The 27,124-nt window shown below is 38.1% G+C and overlaps 1 pseudogene across 1 annotated transcript; it reads left to right on the top strand.

Moving 5' to 3' along the window:
* The first annotated feature begins 16,220 nt into the window (after positions 1-16,220).
* On the top strand, positions 16,221-16,476 carry LOC308247036 (cytochrome c oxidase subunit 6B1-like; annotated as a pseudogene). The gene has a single exon. The product of its transcript is annotated as a cytochrome c oxidase subunit 6B1-like (transcript).
* Positions 16,477-27,124: the final 10,648 nt, after the last annotated feature.

The raw sequence follows: 27,124 nt of genomic DNA, 5'->3' as shown, positions 1-27,124 counted from the left end.
GGACAAATACCACAGATTCCTTCATTGTTATTGTTATCATGTTAATTGTTGACTTTTAACTATTCTGTACCCATCTAAGTAAAAAAGTATGTGTCTATCATTTTACTCTTTGTCCAATCCCAGAGGTTTCCTTGCTTTGCTTTCTCCTGCCTCTCTAATCTATTACCAATGGATTTCATGTAACCCACCTATGTCCCCTCCTTTGATTGCAATGTATAAAAATAGATGAAAAACTGCCATTCTCTGAAGCATTATGCCAATTTGTTGAGATTCTGCTTCCCGGCAATTGTCAACAGTCTGGCTCAAATAAACTCACAAAAATTTACAGGTTTGAATGTTTTTACGTTAACAAGCTCTAATCCCCAGTACCTCAGAGTATGATTATATCTAGAGATAGGGCCTTTGACAAGGTGATTAAGGTTAAGTGAGATCATATGGATGGGCCCTTATCCAATCTGACTGGTGTCCTTATAATAAGAGACAATTTGAACACACCAAGAGACACCAGTGATAGACACACAGAGAAGAAAGCTCATGTGAGGATGCAGCAAAAAGGTAGTCAGGACCACCTGCAAGCCAAGGAGAGAGGCCTCAGAAAAAAATAACCCTGCTGACATCCTGATCTCAGATTTCTAGTCTTCTGAACTGACTAAACGTCTGGTGCAAGCTGCCCAGGCTGTGGTGCTTTGTTATGGCAGCCCTAACTAACTAATGCAGGTCCTAGAGTTAAAGACAAATAGTATTAATAATGGCCAGGGAACAAGCGGCTCAGAGTGCCTTTGGAAAACCAAGGGAGACCTTGTGGTTAGTCTAATGTGGTTGGAACAGACAAAAAGGCCATCAGAACAGAAGAAAATCTTGTCCTTAATGCAAACCTTGTGCCTTCGCTAAGAAGTCATCTTGGGATGCACATATTTAAGCACAATGCACATGAAGTAATAATTCCTGCTTAGTTTATAAAGATGAAATACAAATAGGAAGACGAAAAAAGAGAAAGAAGGAGGAGGAAGAGTTGGGAAAGAGCTAAACCAAGCATGTCAAACTTGCAGCCCACAACGAATATTTTTGCAGCCCAGACAATATAACGGTATGTAAGAAACATTTTAATAAAAATTTTGTGACTTATTTTTTACAATATTCTGTTATACATAATTATTGATAATGAACTACAACGTTCGCTAATGACTGATTACTATAATCATGTTGCATTCATTTCCCTATGCACCTTATGCACAGGCGCACCATTTCTCTCCACTAATACTAGCAGCGAATATTCTAGCAGCCGATTGCCACGTCTTTAGTCTTGGACTGACTTGTTTGGTGTGCACAATAGGAAATATTTCACTTTCGGAGAACCAGAAAAATAGGTTTATTTGCATTATGCTTATTAATTTGTGCAGTTATTCAGTGTCTGGTAAGTTAATGTTCAAGAAAAAATATTAACTTTTATTAAAATGTTCTATTATTTTATGTTAATGATTACTCATTTATTTCAGCCCTTTGTATTCAGCACATCTCTATCGAAATAAACCTACGTTTCTATGAAAATTGAAGCTTTGGTTTTTTTGTGGCCCAAATAAACGTAAACCTTGTTTATTTGGTCCATGTTACCCTTGGAGTTTGACATGCTTGAACTAAATCTTGTAAGTGTTAACTCATCTAATTTCTAGAATCGTATTAGGAACTAAATGTACCATTATTGTCCCCACTTTGCATAGGAGGAAACCTCAATCACAGAAAGATTAAGTAAATTATTTAGAGGCACAGAGTAAGTGGAAGAGCTAAGATAAATAGCAGGTTCATAAGAAAGAATCACAAGAAAAATTAAATTAAAATTTTTAAAAACTCTATTTTCTTATACTACTCTCACATTTTGTTACTAACGGAATAGAAAAGAGCCTTACCTTAATTTACATTTGCAGGGAAGGATATTGGCTCTGATTCATTTCTTATCTTGTGTTTCTATGTGCTTGTTTTTAAACAAGCAAAAGTAACATACACTCAAATTATAACACACCAGGCTTATTCTGGCAAAACAACCCATTGTCTTCTTCTGCTTCTATCCTTGACCCCATTGCAAAATCACCACAATCTGATATAATAGGGAGAGAGGAAGGAAAGAAAAATTTGAATAAACTGTGTGGTTTTAAGCTTAATGAAAGCATGGCTTATGTTTTGAACAATGATTCTTTGTGGTTATCCCAAATCCTATTTGTATACTGAACTCTAAACATAGTTGTATTTCAATACGAAGTATGTAAACCAGTGAACAAACAATATTTTGTAATTCGATCTTTACCAATGGAAAAGATCATGTCGCTACCATTATTCCAATACAGAAATACACAGAGGTGGTGCATATAGAAATAAATTGTTAAAGATCATGAAATGCAATCATTTTAAAATTATTTTTGGCAATAAAAATAATATTGGTCAGTGCTCTCTGGAAATCAAGTGCATTAATGATAAGCACATGTTTCAAAATTTAACTCCTTTTTCTACCACACTCCAATAACAGAACATTTTCTAGGTTGAAATTAATATAGCCTGAAGAAAAGTTACCTTCTGTGAATGCTAAATAGGGAGACTGTGGAAAGGGAAGAGAAACTTCGGGTCTCAGAAACTACATAAGAGAAAGAATAACTCTACAGCTGAGGGATTTGGGTTTCTTCTTTGTGAATAAGCCTCTGTAGCTTTGCTTAGGTATTTATTATTTATGAAGCTCCTGAGTGTGTTTTCTGCAGGTGGATTCTTTTTAGAAAGAAACCGAAAAACCTAAAGTTAAAAAAAAAATCAAATTTAGAATAGTTGAAAAGAGGAAGAAAAAGATTCTATAAATTTGGGTTAACTGTTATCTCCATAAGGTACATGATTTATTGCCAAATCCACCATGTCGATGCTAGTGATACTTCTTTGATTATTAACAGGGAGCATATTATAACAGACAAACTGAATTTGTTTTATTGAAAATCAGAATTGAATGAGTTCAGATAATATCTTTTAACTTTCTTAATTTACTCCATTCACTCAAATTTTAACAATGTGAGTTGGAGAATATGCACTATTTTTACTTTACCTTTGAATTACAGGCCTCAGTTATATACACAAACAGCATTACTAAATATTGTCAGATCACAAATATTGCTAATAGAAAGAATATTTACACAGGTAAGACTCATTTAAGGCCACATTAAATGTCACTTTTTTAAAAAACATGGTAATAGAGACATATTTGCTGTTATATAATTGACTTATATTGATGCCCTTAGTAGTCAATCTTATGTGGGTCTCAAAAAAAAAAAAAAAAAAAAAACCCAAAACATGACATTTTCAAATTATCTTAGTTGTTGTAGGTTTAAAGATACATAAGGAAGTCAGGTTGTATCTTAGCAACTATTCAGCCAGGCAGCTGGAACTACAATATAGTTTATTCAAGATACAAACTAACCTTGGAGTACTGACAGCAGCTCTCACGCCCAACAACACCTGCAGAAGCCTGTTCAGTGGTCCACCACTGTGGCTTCCTATGACAAGGACTCCATCTCAACTTGTGACTGGGTTGATCTTCATCTCTGTTTCTACTACTTAGGTGACTGCATTATGACTTCTGAAGCCTCAATGGGTCTCTTAGCTTCTGCTCTCTTTTTAAAATTTTCCTCCAGAAATTCCAAAGAGAGATCAGCTTTGTGAGTCAGTCAACACCCAATATTGACCATTCTTATTGGGCAGAGTGTAGTAATGGGCCACTTCGTGGACTAATGAACAGTACTTTAGCTTTCCATCTTGGTTCAAGGATTAATCCCTTCAATTTAAGTCACCTGGCCCATAAGAGAAGGAGTCACGTGATATAAAAGCATGATGATCCAGTGAGTATATAAACACTTCCTGCTGCTTTTCACAAAATGAGGCTATAAACATGGAAACTTTTCTCAGAAGAGGACTCTGGGCATGGTGGACACATAGGGGAATATGGTCTCCTCTCCAGTGTATGCTTTCTTTTAAGAAACCGGTGACATTAAAGTTTAAAATTTAAAAAAAATAGTGCTGGTTTTATTCTTCCACACAAAAGTTGTGATTGCACTTAGTTATTTTCAGGATTTTCTTGCTTTGAACATAGATTTAATTCTCTATTAATGTATTGCTACATAATTTTGATGTAGATTTCAGATTTATTCCCTTGTCCTACCTATAAAAATAAACCTTGTCTTATTTCTTGCAGAGTGCCTGCTATATAGAAGGTGCTAACTAGATGTTGATCAAATCAAATCCATGAAACAAATCAATGATAGAAACATTTGGGTTGATTTTACTAAGGAGAGCCTCAGCTTCAAACCTGAAAAGTGAGAAAACCAGTTTGGCAGGAGCAGGAGTCCTGGGCATCAAGTCTATTGGGCAGACACACTGTTAGCCTAGAGACAAGAACATTTCCTTATAAGCTGCAAACTTGTTCAGGATTCCAGGAATGTGGGAAGGGCTGAAACAGTAGGAGTATAGCAGAGACCCTACCAAAAGATTAATAAAGTGGAGACTTAACCAGCAGGCTACCTTGCTAGACCACAGTAGACATCCCCCTAGCTTAATATAAGACGTCATACAATGAACTGCCCCACATCAACATATTCAAGACTCATTCTTAAAAATGTAGTTTCTGTAAATGTTCTAATGTAAATGCATACATATTTCCAATAGCCTTTTAGGGAATAACACTGTGTCTTGGGGCATTTCATATGGACATTCAATTAAAGTGGCATTATTGGTTATTTAATCCCCCAAAATTAATATCATGTACAATAAAACACAAATTTAATATTAATAAATATTTGATAAAGCTATTATTAAAATACACAGTGAGTATATTAATATGTAAATATAACTGGATATTGGTTGTTCCTACCTGGTCATAGGTATATTCAATAAATTGTTTTATAACAACATCCTGATTATGCACAGGCATAAACTCAGAGTTGTTTGCATTCTCTATTAGAACTTATAGGATTTATATACACAAATATCTTATTGGTTCTATTAGAACTGGATTATTAGAATGTACACATACATGAATCCTATGGTTTCTCTGTGTGTGTACATATATGTGTGTATATCTATATAATCTATACTAATAAAAGAGTAATATGCTAATTAGACCAGGAGACCTTCCAGAGACCTTCCAGTCGTCCTTCCAGACAAAGCCCGGGGCTTGGCCGGCCTGCAAACTGCCCCCAAATGGCCCTCGGCCCCTCGCCCAGGCCAGCCACATCCCCCAGCAGAAAACCCCCACACTGATGGGGATGTTGCCAGCCTGCAAACTGCCCCAGCCCCTTGCCCAGGCTGGCACCACCCCCAGTGGGGACCCCACCTTAATGGGGGAATGGCTGGCCTGCAAACTGCCCCAGGCCCCTCACCCAGGCTGGCCCTGCCCCCCAAGGGGACCCCCACTCTGATCTGGGACCCCCTTCAGGGCAGACCAGCTGGCCCCCACCCATGCACCAGGTCTCTATCTATACCAATGAAAGGGTAATACACTAATTAGACCAGGAGATCTTCCAGGAGACCTTCCAGACATCCTTCCAGACAAAGCCATGGTGGCAGGGCTGAGGCAGAGGCAGTTAGGGGTGATCAGGCCAGGAGGGGAGGTCAGCTGGGGGTGATCAGGTCGGCGGGAGGCGGGGGGGGGGGCAGTTGGGGGTGAGCAGGCCAGCACACAGGTAAGGTAAGCAAACAAAATAAGTCAGAATAAAATGAGTTTTTATTATAACCTAATAGTAAAGGCAAAGAGAAAAACTAAAAATAGTGCTTTTTCAGGATTATTGTTAGAGACTTGAAATAAGAGCAAATTAGAAGGAAGGAGTATTGATTAGAAAGTCATTTTCTGGTTTAAGTCACTGGAGAAAGAATAGAAAAATTTAGAGGACATTATAATTCCTACAAACCATTATAAAAATTCTGAAAAAGGAAAGACAGTTTCTAGGGTAAAATACCAGTGTTGAACACCCAAATTAATAAAATTTAAAGCAACACCTTATATCATAGAGGTTACTGATTAGCAATCACCTTTTCTTAGCTAACACCTGTATATTAATAATAATCTTTAATTCTTTGGCATCTAGTCTTAGGATACTTCCTTGGGCCTTTATTATATTAGCTCTAAATGCAACTTCTATATCTCAACAAAGGCAACATAATCAAGAATAGTTATATACTTTTAGACCTATCGTCTAAGAAATGAATAGATAATATTATAAAATTAGTTGGAAAAGAAAGATTAGTTGGCATTTGTTACAGAAATTATTGTTTCTTCTAACATCTAATTTTTACCCTTTCTTACTTAAGTAGATTTATCTGTGATGAGTAACATTGCTTTATGAATAGAACAAGCCAGCCCTGTTTTAACTAAGTGGATCATTGGGCTAGAAATAAAGTTTCCTGTGCTGTATTTCTAGCTCTGAGTAGTTCTGTGACATTAAGCAACCTTTACAGCAGGAATGTCAATCATACCAATCAAAATTAAAATGTCACTGTCCATCTACAGGATGTATTGCATAAGAATTATTAAATGAATACCTTTCTTTATGTAAATAAAAGTAAAGTGTCATAAAATTATTTCTACATTATTGTCATATTTAAAAACCTGTAATGATTTGTCTAGTATAATAGGATAACATAAGCTCAAAAAAAAATAAGACTTTTGATTATCCTTTAAAGCTAGTAATTCTTTTTTTTTTTTAATATATTTTATTGATATTTTTACAGAGAGGAAGGGAGAGGGATAGAGAGTTAGAAACATCTATCAGCACCTCCTGCACACTCCCTACTGGGGATGTGCCCACAACCAAGGTACATGCCCTTGACTGGAATCGAACCTGGGACCCTTGAGTCTGCAGGCCGATGCTCTATCCACTGAGCCAAACTGGTTAGGGCTAAAGTTAGTAATTCTTATAAAATTATGCAGTAGCTTTCGTGTGTGTGTGTGTGTGTGTGTGTGTGTGTGTGTGTATGATTCATTTACATTTAGCTAAATGATCATGATTATCTTGAATGTTAGAGGCAAGAGGATTCACTACACTTAGTGGTGATTAGTCTTTCCATTTAATTTTTAATAGTTTATTAATTTTCTTGGTTAAATTTAAATTTTAGAAATGCAAGGAAAGAGACTTTCTTCACTCTTGGGATGATAGAACAAATTACTTTTCCCTATTCCTCCCACTAATTACAATTAAAAACCTTAAACATGCCCTAACCAGTTTGGCTCAGTGGATAGAACGTCGGCCTGCGGACTGAAGGGTCCCAGGTTCAATTCTGGTCAAGGGCATGTACCTTGGTTGGGGGCACATCCCCAGTAGGGGGTGTGCAGGAGGCAGCTGATCGATGTTTCTCTCTCATCGATGTTTCTAACTCTCTATACCTCTCCTTTCCTCTCTGTAAAAAAATCAATAAAATATATTAAAAATAAATAAATTAATAAATTAATTAATTAAATTAAATAAAAACCCCGAACATTAGATATAAAACAAACATAAGAAAGCTCTGGAAGATGGAGAGAAGACGGCAGACAGGCTATGAACCTCAGAACCCAAGGAACAACACACTGGTGAGATCCCTGGGCTTTCTTTTTCCTCATATATTCCTGAGGTAGAACAGAAGCAGCAGCAACTGGGAAAGACCAATGAACACAGACTGAAAAGCCCCCCAAAAGCCTGCTCCTTCAAGCCAAAGGTCCAAGGAAAGGGCAATCTAACAAAACAGAAAACTAAACTTCCACACGCGGTATCAGTGGAGAACATGGGGTGTCTGAACTTCCACCCAAGCCCAGCAGTAATAAAGCACCCTTCCCTTCCCCCTTCCCCCTTCCCCACTGGGGTGCAGCCAGCGGAGGCCCTGTGCAGAGTCAGGGCTTTCACTCCCACCGCCCAGACGTAATGAGGCCACCCCCCACCCCAGGGTCAGGGGAAGCTGCCTGGAGAGCAATAATAAGGCAATGAGGGTTCTGGCCCAATCACAGGCAATGATAAATGCTTCACCAGGTAGCCCTCAACAGGGAAAGCTGCCACCCTCGCTCACCATCTTGGTGCACAGCCAATGCTCTGCAGATTCTGAAGGGAGTTACAGTCAAGGACTCAGGCCCACAGGGCTGGTCTTGCTCCTCTGCAAATCCGATCCTAGCCCGGGCTCCTCCACCTGGAAGTCTTTCTGGGGAACTTGGAGACACTTTGCTCCACTCTGAGTACACAATACTTTTCTACTCCTAGCCCTTCCCCGCTTTCCTGTGCCCGCCCTGACCCTTGGGTTCATAAAACCACAAGAGCCTTCAGTTCAGCAGAGAGATGATGCCCAGACTCTCGCATCTGTGTCGATCCACATGACCCTCAACTGGCACCCCATTCCATAGGGTAAAACAGAAAAGGTGGGAGCCAGCACTTTCTCTGCCTTAGCCATTCATTTATCCTATCCAAGTAAGTGATTAAAGGCTGGACTGCTGCATTTATTTTGGCTTGCTGCTTTAATAGGCAACACCTGGCAACTCATCTTCCTCCAGCTTAGCTAGCACCCCTCCCAGTGAGGGAGGTATGGAAGGCCTGGTCAGAAGCCAGAACTCCCACACCCACCCCGCAACACAAGGGCAAGGTGGTGTCCCTCTTCAGCTGTTGGAGGGGTATCAGAGCAAGCTGGCCATAGCAGGAGGTTTAAATAAGGTGCAGGATCTCATAACATAACACTCAAAATGTCCAAGCTTCCATCAAAAATCACCCTAAATTCAAGAACTGGGAAGATCTCAAACTATAACAAAAAGACATCAGAGCTAATAGGATTACCTGACAGAGATTTTAAAGAAACCAACAAAAACATTTCAGAGCAATTATAAGCACACTTGAAAAACATTTTTCAAAAAGAAAATCTCAGCAAAGAAATAGTGTCAGCAAAGTAGTAGAAGACATGAAGAAAAAGAAAGTATTCTTGGGGAGAAACCAAGATGGCGGCATAGGTAAACACCTAAACTGCTGCCTCGCACAACAATTTCAAAACTACAACTAAAAGACAGAACGGACACCATCCAGAACCACAGGAAAGCTGGCTGAGTGAAAATTCTACAACTAGAAGGAAAGAGAAAAGCTCACAGAGAATTGGAGGTACGGCAAAGGGGCTTTGTGCGCGCAGAGAGGAAGGGCGGCTGAGAGCCTGGCTGACTTTCTCTGGTGGAAGGGGGAAGGAAGCCTCTGACCGCACTGAACCCCAGTTCTGACTTCACTGAAACCCAGTTCCGGGCGAACCCCTGGGGACCCACGCTCTTACGGGGGGAGTCTGGACTCTTGGGTGGAGACTCGAGCTGGGAAAGGCAGAAGTCTGAAGGCGCACGCGGGCCAGTGTGCACAAAGGCTGCGGAGGTTGCCACAGGCTTTCCCTAGTGGAAGGGAGTCAGAGGATCCTGACGGCACTGAGCCCCAGTTCTGACTGCAGTGAACCCCAGTTCCAGGCGAGCCCCTGGGGACCCACGCTCTTGTGGGGGGAGTCTGGACTCTCAGGCGGAGACTCGAGCTGGGGAAGGCGGAGGACTGAAAGCGCACATGCGCGCAAGGGCAAGGCTGACAGGAAGCCAAGACTGAGACTCCACCCCATCCAAGCTGAGCACAGAGGCTATTGCAATTTGGCAAGTCTAATCCTATAAGGCTGTCTCCAGCACCGAACTTCTCCCAGCATAGACACAGCTGATCCTTACAGCCAACTGGCCCGGAGGTCAATTCTTCCCAGTGATACCAACAACAATAAAGACTTAATTACAACAGGCTGTACACACAGTCCACAAAGGGGTGCACCAAGAGTGTCCACCTCAGGTTAACTGGGGAAGCAGACCCACTGGGCCATATTGGAAACCTAGCACAAATATCTACCTTACCAACTCAGGGAATCAGTGAAAATGCGGGGTCAAAGAATCAGATCACAAATGAAAGAAATGGAGGAAAACAAAGGACTGGATATAGAATTCAAAACCACGGTTATAAGACTTTTTAAGAATATCCTAGAAAAGGCCGATAAATATAACGAGACCCTCGAAGATATGAAAAAGGACCAACTAGAAATTAAACATACACTGACTGAAATAAAAAATATTATACAGAGACCCAGAAACGGAATAGAGGAACACAAGAATCAAGTCAAAGAATTGAAATACAAAGAAGCAAAAAACACTCAACCGAAAAAGCAAAAAGCAAAAAAAAAAAATCCAAAAAGTTGAAGATAATGTAAGAAGACTCTGGGACAACTTCAAGCGTACCAACATCAGAATTATGGGGGTGCCAGAAGAAGAGAGAGAGCAAGATACTGAAAACCTATTTGAAGAAATAATGACCAAAAACTTCCCCCACCTGGTGAAAGAAATAGACTTACAAGTCCAGGAAGCCCACAGAACCCCAAACAAAAGGAATCCAAAGAGGACCACACCAAGACACATCATAATTAAAATGCCAAGAGCAAAAGACAAAGAGAGAATATTAAAAGCAGCAAGAGAAAAACAGTTAGTTACCTACAAGGGAGCACCCATACGACTGTCAGCTGACTTCTCAACAGAAACTATGCAGGCCAGACGGGAGTGGCAAGAAATTTTCAATGTGATAAATAGCAAGAACCTACAACCAAGATTACTCTACCCAGCAAAGCTATCATTCAGAATTGAAGGGCAGATAAAGAGCTTCACAGATAAGAAAAAGCTGAAGGAGTTCATCACCACCAAACCAGTATTATATGAAATGCTGAAAGGTATTCTTAAAGAAGAGGAAGAAGAAAAAAGTAAAGAGAAAAATTATGAACAACAAATACATATCTATCAACAATCGAACCTAAAAATCAAGTGAATTAAAAACCTGAGGAACAGAATAATCTGGTGAATATAATAGAATCAGGGGCATAGAAAGGGAGTGGACTGATAATTCTCAGGGGGAAAGGGGTATGGGGGGTTCATGAAGAGAATGGACAAAAATCATACACCTATGGATGAGGACAGTGGGGGGGAGGTAAGGGCAGAAGGTGGGGTGGGAAATGGGTGGAGGGGAGCTATGGGGGGAAAAAGGAGAAATAATTGTAATAATCTGAATAAAGATTTATTTAAAAAAAAAGAAAGTATTCTTATAATATCAAGAAGGAGGAAAGAAAACACATAGGTCATTAAAATAGACTTTTCTTCTCTCGAGTTTTAAATTATGTTGAAGCAACATAATTTAATTATGTCTGATATGATTCTAACTGGGAAGAGTACAGGAACATAAAGTTTTCTGTTTTATTTAAACTATCAAAACGAGAACTTCAGTAGAAGTTTTCTAAGTTTTGCACATGTAACATAATACTAGAGTAACCACTCAAAGGTCTATACAAAGAGATAGACTAAAAAATTATATAGATAAATAAAAATAGAATTTAAAAATTGTTCAAGTACCCTCCAAGAAGGGGAAAACTAGAGAAAAAAAATAGAGTACAAAAAGAAAACGAAAATATTAAATGGCAGACTTAAATCCTAATATATTGATAATTATATTAATGTAGTTGGTCTAAATACACCAATTAAAACACCTCACCCTCCCCCCCCCAAAAAAAAAACACAAACTACGATAACTCAATACAAAATGGATCAAAAAGGATATAATTATTCTTATAACTATTAAGAAAATTTAATTCATAATTTTAAAATTCTCAAAAAAGAAATTTCTAAACCAGATGGTTTCACTAAAGAATTCTACCAAACACTGAAAGAAGAATTAACTACATAATCTCTTCCAGAATGTAGAAGAGCAAGGATCACTTCTCAATTTATTTTATAAGGCTAGTGTTACCCTGGTACACACAGAGTACAAAAAAAGAAGAAAAAAAAAAGAAAGCTGTAAACCATTATTTGCAGACCACATATCCAACAAAGGACTAGTATTGAACATATAAAAACAACTCTCAAAACTCACCAGTAAAAAAAATAAACAATCCCATTAGAAAACTGGCAAAAGATATGAGAGACATTTTACTGATGACTATAAGCATATGAAAAAGTTCAACATGATCAACAATCAGGAAATTGCAACATGAAAACCACAATGAGGTATAACTATACCATTTCAAATGGCAACATTAAAAAAAAAAGTAGTGACACGAAATGTTAGCAAGGATTCAAGAAACTAGATCACTCAGTGATTGCTGGTGGGAATGTAAAATGGTACAGCCACTCTGGAGGCAGATTGAGAGTTTCTTAAAAAGTTAAACATGCAATTACTACACAACCCAGCAATTGCATTCCTAGGTGTTTACCCCAGAGAAATGAAGACTTATGTTCACACAAAAACCTACACATGAATGTTTATAGCAGCTTTATTCATAATAGCCAAAAACTGGAAACAACCCAGATATCTGTCACTGAGTAAATGATTAAATGAACTGTGGTATAGCTATGTAATGTAATACTGTTCAGTAATAAAAATGTATGGACCTTTGATACTTGCCACAACTTGGGTAAATCTCCAGATAATAATATGTAGGAGATGGGCGGAGCCAATCTGAAAAAGTTATATACTGATTCCATTATGTGTTTTCTTTCCTCCTTCTTGATATTATAAGAATACTTTCTTTTTTTTTAAATAAATCTTTATTCAGATTATTACAATTATTTCTCCTTTTTCCCCCCATAGCTCCCCTCCACCCATTTCCCACCCCACCTTCTGCCCTTACCTCCCCCCCACTGTCCTCATCCATAGGTGTATGATTTTTGTCCATTCTCTTCATGAACCCCCCATACCCCTTTCCCCCTGAGAATTATCAGTCCACTCCCTTTCTATGCCCCTGATTCTATTATATTCACCAGATTATTCTGTTCCTCAGGTTTTTAATTCACTTGATTTTTAGGTTCGATTGTTGATAGATATGTATTTGTTGTTCATAATTTTTCTCTTTACTTTTTTCTTCTTCCTCTTCTTTAAGAATACCTTTCAGCATTTCATATAATACTGGTTTGGTGGTGATGAACTCCTTCAGCTTTTTCTTATCTGTGAAGCTCTTTATCTGCCCTTCAATTCTGAATGATAGCTTTGCTGGGTAGAGTAATCTTGGTTGTAGGTTCTTGCTATTTATCACATTGAAAATTTCTTGCCACTCCCGTCTGGCCTGCATAGTTTCTGTTGAGAAGTCAGCTGACAGTCGTATGGGTGCTCCCTTGTAGGTAACTAACTGTTTTTCTCTTGCTGCTTTTAATATTCTCTCTTTGTCTTTTGCTCTTGGCATTTTAATTATGATGTGTCTTGGTGTGGTCCTCTTTGGATTCCTTTTGTTTGGGGTTCTGTGGGCTTCCTGGACTTGTAAGTCTATTTCTTTCACCAGGTGGGGGAAGTTTTTGGTCATTATTTCTTCAAATAGGTTTTCAGTATCTTGCTCTCTCTCTTCTTCTGGCACCCCCATAATTCTGATGTTGGTACGCTTGAAGTTGTCCCAGAGTCTTCTTACATTATCTTCAACTTTTTGGATTTTTTTTTTTTTTGAAATGATAAAATTATAGAGATGAAGAGCAGATTAGTAGTCATCAGAGGTTAAGAGGTGATAAGGGTGGATGTGGATGTAGATTTCAAAGGCAACATGAGGCATTCTGGTGATAATAGGAAGTTATGTATCTTGACTCTGTCAATATCTTAGATATGATGGTACTAGAGTTTTACCAAATGTTACCATTGGGGAAAATGGGTAAAGCATACAAAAGATCTCTCTGTATTATTTCCTACAATTGCGTGTGAATCTACAATTACTCAAAATTAAAATTCTAATTTTAAAACTTTTTTTTAAAATGCAAGGGAAAAGATGACAGTCCTCAGCCAGTTAACATGACAAGGAAATACTTGGTGGGGGGGGGGGGGGGGGGAGAAGTGACAGTGTCTTCGGTCCCAGACTATGACAACACAATTTTTCTCAAACTACAAAGAGGGGTTATTTTACATTGAATTTCATAAAGCATGTTAACTTCCTAGCATCCAATGTTTATGGCCCACAGGAATTTGGTTCTCCCTTTTGATTCTACAATTCTGATACAAATTAAATTTATGCCTATCCAACTAGGAGTTACTAAACCCCATAAAAGCAATTATAGTCATAAAGAGATGCTGTAAAATTGATATTGAAACTGTTCAACCCACAACCTCCTCCCACCCCTCCACCTCCTTCACACACACACACAAAGTGCTTGTCTTCTGTGCATGTGCTGAGAGTGTATCCCAGGGATCCGTGGGTTGCATGAAGGTATTGATTTTAAATTCTTCTTCATTAAATACAAGTCAAGAACAAACTATTACCGTGACTTTCTGAATAACTTCAGCATAAAATAGCTAATAAACAGACATGCCCTGTTTCTCCATCTTTCATCGTTTGGGGCATTATCCTTTTGTATGCAGGTGAGGGTCCAACACTAAGGGACAGTTAGGTAAAGACTGACCCTCGGCCCTGGAGGGGTAGCTCAGTTGGTTCGTGTCCTCCCGATGGTTCAATCCCCAGTCAGAGCACATCCATGAATCAACCAATGAATGCATAAATAAGTGGAACCACAGATGGATGTTTCTCTCTTTCTCTTTCTCTTTCTCTTTCTCTCTCTAAAATCAATTAAAAAAAAAAAGACTGACCCGTGGGAAGTTATAGACCTTTCCTCTTTTCACAGTCACTTCTTTTTCTTTTCTTTTTTTCCCCAAGATAATAAATACCATAGCCATTGTTCTGCTGCAAATGTGTATTTTTCTTCACCCCAGGTGTAGAAAACTAAAAATATAAGCAGAGGCAGATTGAGGAAGGGGGGTGGCAGTTCAGGGGGAGGATATTCCTGATCTGCCTCCACAATTTAAAATGTCTCAAAACAGTGTCTCAATTATTTAATGTACTAATTTGAAATGTTTGGAAAACAAACATGCAGAGCATGAAAACAGTTCATAGTAGTTTCCAGTCAAGTCAGTTCTCAGTTTTACACTCTAATCCTTTTCTTAGTAATTCAGTGGTTTTTTTAGTTACTAAATTATTATAAATGTGTTTTTCTCTTTGTGGAGAGCTTGGTTAAAGTAAGATTATGAAAAGGAACACTGTCTTCTTGTGACTAAATTATAGAAAACTGTTATCATAACCAAATTGCCTAAATGTTAAAAATACTCTCACTTCCTCAAAACTCTGCACACAACTGAAAACCAATCTGAAATATAATGAGTACATGAAATTTACATCCATCAGTTCAAATAAAGTGTAGCCTCCACTAGAGACCTGTTTTCTTCAAGTTGTGGATTTAAAAAGCTATTCACATACACCTAATTATCTCTATAGCCCAGTATTCAACAAATAGCACAATAAATAGTAACACAATCATTTTTAACTTGATATATAATTGAAGTCACATGACAGAACATAAATTATAGCATTTAGATTATGTTGTTTTCACAACAAAAATAATTTGTTGGAAAAATAAAACAGCTATTTTTGTGATTTTCCCTCACACTTAGACCAGCATTCCAGTGGCTCTAGGTGTTCGATTTTTTTGTAACCAAACACTACTATTAATAACACCTCAATATAAAAACAAAATGTTTTCACAATAAAGCAGGTCTCCCACCCACCTTCTTCTCCCACAGAATGCTGCTTGTATTCTAGCTTGTGTCCTCCTCCCTAAGTAAATCTGCTGTTAGTTTTGTGGCTTGGGGAAGAGGTATTTGTCTACAGGGCTGGACAAACGACTGAATAAGCACATAATTCTTTCAAATAAGCAGGACATTCCAACACAGCTCGCATAACAACTTCTAGGTACTCAATCTTGTGACCCAGAACTATCTGCAAATTTTCTGCTGTTATTCACTCACTCACATTCAAAGGAATGTCCTCACATGTTTATGACTGGGAGAGAAATCAGAGTCTTTGATGTTCAGGTCGTACAAGATAAAATTTTGTCTCAGAAGCTATGACTGAGAAATTTTTTCATCTAATGAAAGTATAGCAAGTTCTTGACCTCAGCAAAGGTCAAGAAAAGCAGGGGAAAAGTCAATGTTTGACTTTAATCATTCTGGAAACTTTTGATTTAAATTAGCAACTATTTACCAGGAGCACACTCTTTGCTATGTACTATATGAGGAATAGCAGTCAGCATAGCCAGGCATGGTCCCAACAGTACAGATTATCTAATCAAAGACAATCATCAACACATTGAGCAGCGAGCTACTTCAGGGATGTCTTTAGGAGTCAGCAACATGACAGAAGACAAGACCCCAATCAAGAACTGGCAGACTGCCCTTCTTGACAACCCCTTCCTTAACCAGAACCAGACCAGGAACTGTTAGCAGAATTACCTGGACTTCCACTGCTGTGAGGAGACAATGACCGCTAAAATGGGTGATGTCTCCTGTGTGAATGGTACCTGCATGTGTACTAGTCCCTCTGCCCAGGTCCTGGGTGTCTGCCTCAGATGATCACAGGGCAGAAGGCACATTTCCTGAAAAGATCTGAACTGGCTCCACCCTGCCTCTCCTCTGTCCTCCACACTTTTCCCAGGGAGGTGAAGGGGGATCTGGCTATATCCCATCCTGGGATCCTGAAACATGGCTTAACTCATAATAAATACTTGTTGGAAACGTGTAAAAGAAAGACAATCATCAAGGAGGTATTACAAGTAGAAAAAGTATGACAAAAGTAGCTCTGGCTGGGTGGCTCAGTTGGAGTGTTGTCCATACACCAAAAGGTTGCAGGTTGCCAAAACCGGTTTGGCTCAGTGGATAGAGTGTCAGCCTGCAGACTGAAAGGTCCCGGGTTCGATTCCGGTCAAGGGCATGTACCTTGGTTGCGGGCACATCCCCAGTAGGAGGTGTGCAAGAGGCAACTGATCGATGTTTCTCTCTCATCGATGTTTCTAACTCTCTATCCCTCTCCCTTCCTCTCTGTAAAATATCAATAAAATATATTAAAAAAAAAAAAAAAAGGTTGCAGGTTCAATTCCCTGTCAGAACAAATACCCAGGTTGTGGGTTTGGTCCCTGATCAGGATGCAACTAATTGATATTTCTCTCTCTCTCTCTTCCTCTCTCTCTAAAATAAATCTTTTTTTAATCAATGAAAACATATCCTCTGGTTAAGGTAAAAAAATAAGACAAAAGTAATAAAAATATGGCACTGGATGCAAGGTTCACTCTTTGAATGTTGGGATTACATAAACCCAGATGCCATATTTTTATTTTCTTGATCATGAGAATCCTTTCCCCTTCGCTTCTTTGGGATCTTTTTTAATAAGACAGACTTTATTGTATTTCCTCAAACCAGCTGTAAACAAGATCTATGGAAGGAATATGCTATATCATGTAGGACTTGAACCAGATAGAGACTCAGAAATCACTTACCAAACAAGTTGAAGACAGTGGTAGCAGGAGCTGATTCACCTGCTTAATGATGCCACCAGAGACCCAGGCTCCTATGATTCCACTCGACCCTTGTCCTTCACCTTCATGCCTGTCACCTCATAATTGTAAGATAATTGATGATGCCCTTCGGCCATCATGTCGTCATTCGAGCAAGAGAGGAAAGGAGGAGTAAGGGGAAATGCCATCCATGCCTGAACCCTTTTATCAGAGAAGCTAAATTTTTCCAGACATGTCAACAACAGGCTTCCTCTTATATCTACATGATGAGCTCCTTTGCCTCAGTCTCCTGATGAGTTTGGGCAAATGAGGGACCTGAGCAAAGATTGGAGGGTGAGGGTTGAGAGGATTCCTTCCCTGTTCCTTCCCTTTGTCCCCTTTGAGCACGGGCAGTGGCCACGTCCTTCCACAGCTCCAGCTCCAGCTGGGCACCTTCCTCCATGGCTCCAGCTCTCTCTGGGCTCGTAACAACACTCTGTCACTTGCCTTTTGAGGTCTTGGGGTGGTAACAGCCTGTCACTATAGCTGGTCTCTGGGTGCCTTATTGATACCTTTAACCCTGCCCACATCTCTGTAAATGGACTCTTCATTAAAATATTTTTATTTGACCGTCTGAGTAAAATTCTCTTTCATGCCAGGACTCAGACTGATACACAGAGACCTTTAAGTGCCACAGAGGCTTGAAATATAGGGACAGGAAAGCCATACTGACTCAGGCAAAATATGATCCGTTGCCTGGGGTTGGGCATATGCCACCATGGATGAATGTATAATTAGAGTAACCAAAAAAACAGCAGAGATATAAGGATTGAGTGGCTGCCTGACACTGTCTACTACACACAATTTACAATTAGGGATAGTTTAAAAGCAACCTGTGTGATTGTGTCTTTTTTATTTTTTATTGCCCTTCAACTAACTCATTGTCTTCCAAAATACATTTCTGCTAGTAGATATAATACCTTAGTAGATAATAATACCTTACTCTTATAGAAAGCTTTGCAGTCTACAATGTACCTTAACCTATATTATCCCATTTGATCCTTGCAAATAGCCCTGTGAGTAAGCCAAGACAGCATTTTTATCACCATTTTACAGATGAATAAACAGAAGTTCAGAGAGAATAACCACCTTGCCTTGGGCCACACAGTTAGTAAGTGGTGGAACTAGGAAGCAATTATATCAGGCCTCCACGGTCAAGTCCTGAGCAATGTGCCTGGCTCTGGGTTCAGGGCACAAAACCTAAGCTGTGTTGGTTAGGGCCATGAAAAGAGGAAAAGCAATATTTTCCAGAGCTTCTCTGATTCCCGATTGCAAACATCTTCCAGCAGGGAAAATGGAGGACTCATGAGTTTCCCCACATCTAAGAGTTTTGGTACATTGTTAACATGACCTTGAACTTTTCAGTTAATGCCTGATATTTTAAGTTGATGTTGGTTGGGGATTTTATTTGATCCAAGAAAAATTCAGTTTATATAAAAAAAGTGAAGTTAATAAGAATCACTTTTCCACTTAATAGTAGTTAGCAAAACAGATTTGTTCGTTTGTTGAAATCTTTCTAAAATAGTGTAGACTCTGCTATTCATATGCCTACCAATAGCAGCCTTTCCTTTTTTATAAACAGTTGTGAAATAAAATATCTGCTAAGTGTGATATTCCATTTGTGAGGGCTGACATGTCCCTACCACAAATAAAATACAAGTTTTTTTTTGTTTTGGGGGGGGGCGGGAGGATTACATCCATTGTGACCACTCAGAAGCTTTTTATGTTTATGTGCAGGTTCTCAGCTACAGATTTGGGTTGGGATACCAAAAGTATGGCAACTAAATAAGTGGTGTCACTATATTTAGAATTTAAATGGTAGTCTACAAAATAGAACATCTGCTTTTGCTAACTTATTTGACTATTTTCTTAGGATTTATTCAGGATTGTTAAAAATTCGAGACATGTATATGAATATTTTTGTTACAATCTTAGGGTTTCTATTACTTTGGAAACCACTGGAAAATGTTTATTTACAAGATAAATGATATAAGTAATATTTTTCATGTCAAAATCTTTTACTTATTTATGCCACTAACCTCTGAACAATCTTCGTGGAACTCCCTATTTGAGTTAGTTTGTAGATGCTGGTTTCGGGTATAAGAATGCTGTAAGCAAATTATTGATAATTAAATAATGGCATTTATCCCTAACTCAAGCTAAGAAATCCAGCTAAGTTGCCCATTAGACTTTAAATGCCATTCTTCAAGAAATTAAAAGAGCCTATTGATCTGTGATCATTCAAAAAAATTGGCAATAATCATTTGATTCTCATTGGTCTCCAAATGTATGTTACTTTCATTAAACTATTATTTTGTATCGCTGTACATAAGATAATATTTCGTCTCAGAATGAGATGCTTTTAAATTGAGAACAAAACAATCTCTTCTTCCAGTTATAAAGTACTTGGCAAACTTTCAGGATAAAAGCACTGTGCAAATATAGAGCCTTACTGTCTCACTGTGCCATTTCACAATGTCCTAAATATTTTTTGTTGTGCTAGGAAAATATAACTTGGAAAATACTCACCAAGTACAAGAGGAGATCTAGACACCTTAAATTCCTGTATCAGAGAATCAGCAATTCAGATTTGCATATATATTTTTTTTAAAACTAAAACTTAGCTTATACCTAAATCTCCCCTGGCTTCATCCTCATTTACTGAATATTTCATGGAAGATTAAGTATCGTTCAACATGAGTCAAAGGAACAACTTCCTGGGGTATTTCAAACAAAATCTATGAAAAGTTAACAAATTTGGTTCAGTGAGAAGATACATTGAACCCACATTTTTTTAAAAATATATTTTATTAATTTTTTACATAGAGAAAGGGTGAGGGATAGAGAGTTAGAAACATCGATGAGAGAGAAACATCGATCAGCTGCCTCCTGCACACTCCCCACTGGGTATGTACCCACAACCAAAGTACATGCCCTTGACCAGAATCGAACCTAGGACCCTTGAGTCTGCAGGCCGACGCTCTATCCACTGAGCCAAACTGGCCAGGACTGAACTCACATTTTTATCTTCACTTTTACCCAAATAACTATAAAATGACAGTTACCAAAATGTAAATGAATAAACCCACAGAGAGAACAGGAGATTCAACAATGATGCAGGGGACATAAAAGAAAAAACAAAGAAAAGAAAGAGAGATGGGAAAGAAATACCTAGGATAATGGTGAATAAAATCCCAAGATGAAAGTTGTTCAAAATACCTAAAAAGCAACAACTCCAAATTGAATCAAGAAGACAAAAGAAAGAATATCACCCAGAAAAAAAAAAATCAATATCTAATGTGCAAGCTATTCAAAGAGATTTCTTTTAGTCTATAGATAGAATTTGGGGATGAATTAGTGATTAAATCATAGAAAACAGTAGAAACAAAGCTAATTCTGAAAAATGCCAACTCCTGGAAATACAAGAAGTTGAACAAAATGTATAAGTATAGTATAGTATGTAATTTAGCAGTAGATAATATTCACATAATAATATAAACACAGATTATTGACTGAATTTTGAAAAGTATAATTATGTTTTTAGGGGATCTGAAACATATAGAAGTATCTGAATGAGAGAGAGAGAGAGAAATCATCACCTTTCTTAGCAAAGAAATGGATAATGTCGAAAACTAAAAAATTAAATCCTTAAGAAGCATATTATCTACAAGCATAAATACCAAAAGAAACAGCTAAAAGAATCGAAAGTGGTTCTTTCAGGAAAGCAAAAATCAAAAATTAAAAGGGACAGGGGATGACAGCCTGTTTATATAATACCATTTGAAAAGAAATACCATTTGAAAAGCATTCATTAATTGAAATAAATTTAAAATTCCAAAAACCAAAGTTATTTTAAAAGAACAACATACAAAGAAATATACATGAATATATTTTATGCATCTATTGAGATAATTATCTAATATCTTAGTTTATTGACATGATATATTCATTGATTTTTCAAAATTTAAACTAAACTTGAATGCCTAGAATAAACTCATTTGGTCATGATGTATTATGTTTATCACTAAATTCAATTTTCTAACAATTTGTTATTTTTTACATTGCATCTAGGTTAATGAGGAATATTGGAATGCCTTTATCAGAGTAATACTGGCCTCATAAAATGAGTTGGGACGTGTGCCCTTCTTAATTTTATGAAAGAACTTGTGGAGAACTAGTTTAAATCAAATAGTTGGTAGATTTCACTAATGAAGCCACCGGGGCTGGGATTTTCTTCATAGAACAGAGTTTTATTATAACTTCTGTGGTTTTTAATAAATAAAACTAGAACTACTCCAGCTTTCTGTTGTTTCTTGCATGAACTTTTGTAGTGTGTGACTTCAAGAGAATTTACCTAGCTATCTAACTTTCCAAGTTTATTGTTACAAAATTATTCATAATAATCTTTTATTATGCCTTTTAAAGCACCTATAGCTGCTATAATGTCTATTAGTTCATTCCTAATAATGGAGTATTCTTTCTTCTCTCCCTTTTTTTTCTTCTCATTCAGACTACCGATTTTTCAGTTTCATTGACCCTTATAAAGCATAAGTGCTTCTTTCCATTGATTTCTCTTTTATTTTTTTACTTACTACATCACTAATTCCTTTTCATTTTTATAATTTCCTTTCTTATGCTTACTTTGGGCTAAAATTTCTCTTTTTCACTAGGTTCTTAAGATTGAAGCTTGGATCATTGATTTGACATTTTCTTTTTCTCTAATACAACAATTTACTGCAAAAAAGTTTTTCACCATATACTCTTTGGGCTACACCAACAAATCTTGATGTATTATATTTGTATTTAATTCACTTCAAAATATTTTATAATCCCAATGTGGGATCTTGCTTGAGCCTTGTTTTATTTAAAGTATAATATTTTATTTTCAAATATTTGGGGATTGTCCATATCTTTCTGTTATTAATTTCTATTTTAATTTTATTGTAGCCAGAGAACATGCTTTGTATTATTTCATTTGAACCCAATTAAATTTATTGAGATTTGTGTTGTAGCCTAGAATGTGGTCTGTCTTGGTGAATGTTATATGTGCATTTGAAGAGAATATATATTCTGCTGCTGTTACATGAAGTTTTCCATAAATTTTAAATAGACCAAGTTCATTGTATTGTTCATGTCTCCTATGTCTTTACTGATTTTCTGTTTGTTCTATTAATTATTAAGAGGGGAAGGTTGAAATATCCAACTACAATTGTGATTTATGTGTTTCTCTTTTTAGTTCTATCTGTGTTTTACTTCAAGTATTTAGAAACTGTTTTTACATTTAAAACAGTTATATTGTTTTCTGTTCTTTTATTTTAACCAATAAATGCACGTTATATTATTTTGTTCTTTTATTTTAACCAACACATGTCATTATACTTAATCTTCAGAACAAACTATAAACTAGGTACTATTCTCATCTCCAATTTACATGTGAGGAAACCAAGATAGAGCACTGTACTGCCTGTCTTCCCACCCTGTTCAACACTACCCTGTACTGCCTCCCCACCCAGCCTATTTCTGAAGCTCTCAGCCTTCTTCTCCTGATGCTACTTCTCAAATATGTCCAGGTCACAATCTCTCCAGTGACAATGTTTTTTATTTGCACTCCAATATAAGTAAAATATCACAATATGTCCTTTTTTCCATCACCACCATGCTACCCAATTAGGCAATTAGCATTTTTCACAAGGAAAATAAAAAATGTAGATTGAACCCTTGGTTTTTCTGAATTGGTTCTGGGACCTCCCCTCCACCTCTGCCCCCCCACAAAAAAAAAGATAAATTTTCTTATGGCTTGTCTATAGATACCTATCTTAATCTCACTTTTGTTGTTGTTGCATGTCAACTAATTTCTGCTTAGATAAACTAATAATTTATTTATTGACAGATAACAGGTTTAAGGCCAAAACCTATACAAGAAGATTTTTCATTTTATTAAGGGACTAAGCCACAGCATCCCCACCAACAGCACCGTCTTCACATCAGTTATTATTTATGTCTCAGAAGTGATTGACACTGTGAGCAGCGTTCCCTGGACTATGCCACACTGCCCCACAAACTCAGTGGAACCTCCTCATCCTACAACAGGTGCTTGGAGCTTGAGCTCGGTCTGCATGGCTCATTGCCCCTGCTCCTGAGAGACTTAAAGATGATAACAAGCCATGAGCTCTGGCACTGGCCAAAGAACAAGGGTTTGGAAGCTGTTCTTTATAGAATCCCTTTCATCAAAGCAGAGAAGGGAGGAAACAGTTACTTGGCAAATAGGTCAGGCCCCAACACATTGCTGCTGGCTTCTCTGAATGAGGAGCTCTATAGGCTTTACCCTGAGCATAAATTTCAATAGAAGAGTTTAGAGTCCCTTAACTTCTACTCAGGGAATCATACTGCTTCTCCACCTGAATGCGGAGAAAACAGCCTTCAATGCAAATGTTTATTCAAAAGCCAAAATGCCTAACTCTACTAGGACTGTAGCCCAGGTATTAGCTCTCCCGTAACTATTACCTCTGGAGACCAAGACCACTAAAAATGTGAATACGTAGAAGGTGGTGGCTTAGTCCACACTACACCAAATTGCTGGCTTAACTGATTTTTTTTTTTTCAGACTAAATTATTTGTCATCTTGTAAATGTGTTTATACTTTCTAAAATATATATGCTAGCCATGAAATAATCCGTGTATTTTTCTATTTAGAATTTTTTTTAAATCACAATTAGTACATCATAGGGGATATAGTCAATAATATTGTAATAACTATGTATGGTGCCAGGTGGGTACTAGAAGTATCAGGGGGACCACTTCATAAATTATATAATTGTTTGACCACTATGCTGTACACCTGAAACTAATCTATATATATAAAAACCTAAGCAACCATCGCAACCAAACGGACGACTGAACAGGCTGCGTGGAGTGACCAGACCATCAGGGGGGGTCAGTGAGGGGTGACCAAATGACTGAGCAGCAGGCTGCATGGGGCAACCAGGCCCGCAGCGGGGGTCATTGAGGGACGACCAAAGGACTGAGCAGCAGGCTGCATGGGGCAACCAGGCCTGCAGGGGGGGTCATTGAGGGATGACCAAAGGACTGAGCAGCAGGCTGCATGGGGCAACCAGACCGGCAGGGGGGTTAGTGAGTGGCAACCAAACTACCGAGCAGCAGGCTGCTTGGGGTGACCAGGCTAGCGGGGGGGTGGGGGGCAGTTGGCAGTTAGGGGCAACCAGGCTGGCGGGGGGGGGGGGGGAAGTTGGGAGTGACTAGGCCAGCAGGGGGACAGTTGGGCGTGACCAGGCCAGCAGGGGGGGCAGTTAGGGGCAATCAGGCAAGCAGGCAGGTGAGCAGTTAGGAGCCAGTGGTCCCAGATTGTGAGAGGGATGTCCAACTGCCAGTTTAGGCCTGATCCTGGGGATGGGGCCTAAACCGGAAGTCAGACATCCCCCAAGGGGTCCCAGATTGGAAAGGGTGCAGGCTGGGCTGAGGGGACACCCCCCCCCATGCACGAATTTCATGCACCAGGCCTCTAGTATAAAATAATATTGAATGTCAAAAATAAATACAATAAATCACTATCAAATTTAACTAACACTTTTACATGCTGATCACTTGCCTAGCACTAGGTTAGAAACCTTTATTTATTTTGTGCAATAGTAATAAAACATTGAATTAATATGCCAACAATGTTTTCTATAGAGGCTATCATTTAATTTTAAGAAGTAACCACATGTAATAGCACTGGAAACAAATGCTGTGCCTACCGTTTTCTAAATGTCTCCATCTCAACGTCTATAAGGATGACAGTGTTGTTGTATATCTATATACCTCCTTTCAGAACACAGGGTGAACAATAACTCTCCTTAGAGAAGAGCACTGAGTTAGGAGCCTGAAGATCGTGGGCCCAGGAGACAGCTAAGATTGGACGGAAAACTTTGTGAAAGTCACTCCAACACTCTTGGTCTGTTTCACCACCTGTGAAATTCAAATATTACACTAGGTGCTCACCAGAGGCCTCTACTGCTAAACTCTAAAAGATCCTTTACAGAAAGAATGTACTTTGGAAACAACCAAGCAGGTATATGCTTTTTGAAGTGTTAATGATTGATAGGCTGTGACACTGAAATCAGTAAAACACGAATCAAATATTTACACATACCTCCCATGTGGTGTATTTTCCATTATGGGAAGGTATTGGGCAATGGAAAATTTCTAAAATACTTTTACTGGAAGAGATTAATTACGTTCAGTTTTGTGTTACTATTATGTAAAGTTTATACTAGAGCAATAAAGATATGTGAAGCCCTCTGTTTATTTATAGACTAAAATATCACATTAAGAATGACCTAACAAGTTGTTCTCAGACTGAGGCTTATGATTTGCTTAAGAATAGAGTGCTTTTCTTTACGTAAGTGGTGATTTAAGCTAAAAGACCAAATCTATTGTTGTTGTTAATACTGTTAACAATTATAATTCAAAATATCAACAACATTTTCATTTCAAGGCACTGTTCCTTGAAGTTATCCTAAAATGGAAGTCAGAAATCAGGTTCACATTTTTAACTCAGCCTCTGACATATGGAACAGTAAAATGTCAAGCCATTTCATTCTCTAACAAAATGGGGGAGGAGGGGAATACCATTCAGCGAAGTACCCCAGTTCTGTATGTGGACAGGTAGAGACCATGTTACTTGTTCTGCATGTGTCAACATGAAAAACTTTGAAAAACACCCCAGCTGCCTAAATGTTTATTACAAATTGATTATCATGCCCTTTTAAATTTTAAATTTTTTGTTTAAATTTTCAAACTGCTCATTCAGAATGAATTCTGCATGTAGATCACTCATTTTTAAAGTTTTCCCCTTTATTTGCCCTGAAATAACCTTTTGAAGCTTTAGTGATTACTGCATAATGCTGGAATTTAGGGATTTGATGACCAGGTCCACCTTTCCCCCATCCACGTACACACTGTGGAACAGACTTTGATCCTATCTCCTTCTGGGCCTTTTCCACCTCAGAATCCTAGTCTTTCAAATCTGCTTCTTCGTGGAAATTTTTCATTCTGTAATTTTTAATTACCTTTGCCCTACTGAATCTTATTTACTTTTAGTGTTATTGTCTTTCTTGAGTATGTTGCTAAAAACACACTATGGTTTCTTGAGTAAAAGAAAATTATGCTGTTTTTCATCATTCTAATAAGTTTCCTAATAATATCCAATATTCTACTTGTCTTGTATTAAAGCAACACAGTGAGTGATTAAATAAAAATCTACATCCTTGAATTCAAATTGACATCTCAGAATTCTTTACCTTGAAATCATATTGAAATCATATTTCCTCTCAGTCATTACTGGACGCTGGCCATTACACTTGCCCATGCTGAACAGTATTTCCCACTTACTGTTCATTTCTATTGTTAGGAGTTTGCTTGGCTCCTTCCCTTCCACTATCACTCAAATGGAAATTGTGTTTCCCAGAACACAACAGCCAGCGGAGGGGGAGGGGGAGGGGGGCGGGGGGAGGGAGGAATAATCACAATGGCAATCAGGCATCAGGATTTTTCTGGTTCTGTCCCAGCGTGTTCTGTGGAAAACTGAGCCTCCCCAAATATTAAGAATGTGTTGTTCTAAATATTCTTTCAACTGCTCTCTTCTCTTCTAGCTCATTGAAGTGATGATGTTAGTGATGTTCCCAGTGTCCTTGACCTCTAAAGCAGTAG

This window comes from Plecotus auritus (assembly GCF_963455305.1).
Source record: "Plecotus auritus genome assembly, chromosome: 4".
NCBI lineage: Eukaryota > Metazoa > Chordata > Mammalia > Chiroptera > Vespertilionidae > Plecotus > Plecotus auritus.
This window is presented reverse-complemented; position numbering and strand designations above follow the sequence as displayed.